Consider the following 3,122-nt stretch of genomic DNA (forward strand, 5'->3'; position numbering starts at 1 on the left):
AAAAAAAGAATATAATATAGTAGAATAGTTCTGTAATTTACACTTTTGTTTCCTAAACAAAATATCTTTGATGGTTAATTTTTTCTTTTTCTTTTTCCTGTTGATGCTGTTCCATAGTTTGGACTTCACAACTCCTGATTATTAAACAAGCACTTTACTACTTAGCGATCCCTTTGCCTTTAGTTTGTTTTTCAGTTAGGGTCTTATGCTAGCTTTACCAAAGTGGTATTACAGGACTGTACTACCATGGCTGATTCATGGTTCATCTTGTTAACTTGATTGGAATGAAAATACCTAGGAGATTAGCAAAGCACACACCTCTGGGTGTTTCCAGGGAGGATGAAAGTGGACAGGTCCAGAATGTGGTCAACACCACTAAGTAGGCTGGGTGCTAGGTTGGGGAGAGAAAAAAGACTACTAGCTCAGAGATTCTCTTTCTGCTTCCTGGCTGCCATGATGTGAGTTGCTCTATTCTGTCATGAGCTGCCCCTCTGTGCCTCCCTCCTCCTGCCCGCCATGAAAATGGAACCCTCTGAGACCAGAAGCCAAAATAAGTACTTCCTCCCTTGATGTTGTTATGTGAGATATTTTATCACAGGGCTGCAAAACAGGCTAATGCAAGACCAAAATTCTTACAAATTAAACTATTTTGAAGCAAGATTTCAACTGTTATATCTTATAAAATATTTACCAGCCTATGAGTAATTAATAATTAATGGACTCTTTATTTCTCTTTTCCCCTCTTGTTCTTTAATTTTGATTTTTATATTTTCTCTCTGTCTCTTGGGCAATTACACACATATGCACACACACACACACACACACACACACACACACTATTGTACTCAAAACAAACACAAAATACCTAAAATATAATAGAAACAGATAGCAGATATTAATTATGCTTAGGCATAGCAAAGAAAGAAATTTATTTCTAGAGATGTTTTTTATATACTTAAGATGTAGTGCTTCCTTAACTCAGATTTCTGGAGTGGTTATAAGAAAAATACTACATATTTATCCATTATTTCCATCCTTTCAAAAAAATGTGCTTATTACTAGTCAATTCTGTGCAAGGAGGTTAAACACCAGTATTACTCTTAGATTGTATCCTTTTCTCTAAGTTCCTCATTATTACAGAGATTTTATTTCACATCAATCTATTGTAAATTGAAATAGTCTTCAGTACTATGAACAAAATATTGTAAAAATGATATAAAGATACTTTGCTTTATTCTCTAATGCAATATCCTTAAATGATGTGATAATATATAAAATTCTAGTCGTAAACTAAATCGGTGCCTAACTGATGTGATAATATAGAAACTCTAATCATAATCAGTTACATTGGTGCTATAATACCACATTCAAAGGTTGCATTTTAGGCAAGCAGACCATCTCTGATTGGCAGAGGACTCTGACGGGAGAGGAGGTAAGCGGTCATCACATCTGCACTGGTGCATTCAGCAGCCTCTGAGGACACAGGTGTTTGGTTTCAAAAGTGGTGAGGCTGGGTGTTGGTGGCTCATGCCACCTCCAGCTCTGGGGCTGAGATCTGGAGAATCATGGTTCAAAGCCAGCACAAGCAGAAAATCCATGAGACTCCATTTCCAATTGAGCTGCAAAAAGCTGGGCTAGAGGTGTGAGTCAAATAGTAGAGCACCAACCATAAACAAGCTGAGTAAGCATGAGGTTGGAATTCAGCCCTGATACCACAAAAAGTGAAAAAGTAGTTGCGTGTTGAAAATAGTGATTCTATTTCAAGTGTTCCAACACATTGCATAATAGTGTGTATATACAGTCTATATACACACTATCTATGCACTATAATAGTGTGTACTTATAATTCCATTTATCAGTTATTTAAAAAATAACACATTTTCTAAGAAAACTAAACTCATTCTTATAAATAAGGATGTTACTGTTTCATTCTCATTTTTTTCAGCAACTGCATAAAACTATACACACACACACACTCAGGTATATGGAGGTATAGATAAGTCAGAGCCACAAAGAAATAAAATAAATCTTAGAGTATACCAATTAGGATTAAAAATACAGGATTAAATTTCTCATTTAACTGTATATTATAAGATTTATCCTATCATACTCATCTTCCAAACCAAATTTCCTAATGGATCTGGATAGAATACTGTTTATATAAAATGAGTATAGACTAATTCAATTAATCATTTCATATATCTTTTTTTTTTTGGGTCCGGTCGTGGGGCCTGAACTCTGGGCCTGGGTGCTGTCCCTCAGCTCTTCAGCTCAAGGCTAGCGCTCTACCACTTGAGCCACAGCGCCACTTCCAGATTTTTTCTTTTTGCTTATGTGGTGCTGAGGAATCGAACCCAGGACCTCAGGCATGCAAGGCAAGTGCTCTACCACTGAGCCACTTTCCCAGCCCCTTCATATATTCTTATACATTTACTTTGATCACTTTTATCAAATATCATTTACTGCTCTTTTACCAGCATATATATTTATATAGTAATGAATTAGCCATTTATACATCACAACATAATTCTGTTTATTCTTTGGCAAGCAAAACCATTTTGAAATAAATTTGAAAGCACTTATTAGGGCTTTAAAAAGGAATATAATAATCAAATCACAAGAGGATTTTGTTTTGAACATAACTGAACTCAAAAATTTTAACAATTTTCATAAATTTGTATCTGTATCTACCCCACTAGTTTCTTAGTTTCTCAAGTGCTCATTCTCCAAAGTCATGAACACTTAAAAGCATTTAAAAAATCTAGTTAAAGGCAAAACAGAATCTTAATTCAAAGAAATCACACTCTGAAAGTTAAAAACAATGGTAATTTTATGTATCTTTATTCTTTATCCAATTTGTGTTAAAGCAGTAAATATGTCCAACAGCACAAATCAGAGACAAAAATTAAAATTAAACATAATTATAGTAGCAAGAAACCTATAAACACAGCCCTGTGTTACCTAATTTCTACCATTCCTAATGGTAAAACAGTCTCTCACTTTCATATTCTAAGTGTAATATCTACATTTTTTAATTTAATTTAATTTTATTTGTGAACATACTGTACAGAGGGGTTACAATTACATGGGCAGGATAATGCGTACATTTCTTACCAAGAATT

General features: G+C 34.4%; 1 protein-coding gene across 1 annotated transcript in view; it reads right to left on the reverse strand.

Moving 5' to 3' along the window:
• The window catches only part of Ndst3 (N-deacetylase/N-sulfotransferase (heparan glucosaminyl) 3), a 143,274-nt gene that overhangs the window by 97,450 nt on the left and 42,702 nt on the right, over positions 1 to 3,122 (reverse strand). The window lies entirely within an intron of this gene.

The sequence above is a fragment of the Dipodomys ordii genome, unplaced genomic scaffold, assembly GCF_000151885.1.
Source record: "Dipodomys ordii isolate 6190 unplaced genomic scaffold, Dord_2.0 Scaffold70, whole genome shotgun sequence".
In the NCBI taxonomy this organism is placed as follows: domain Eukaryota; kingdom Metazoa; phylum Chordata; class Mammalia; order Rodentia; family Heteromyidae; genus Dipodomys; species Dipodomys ordii.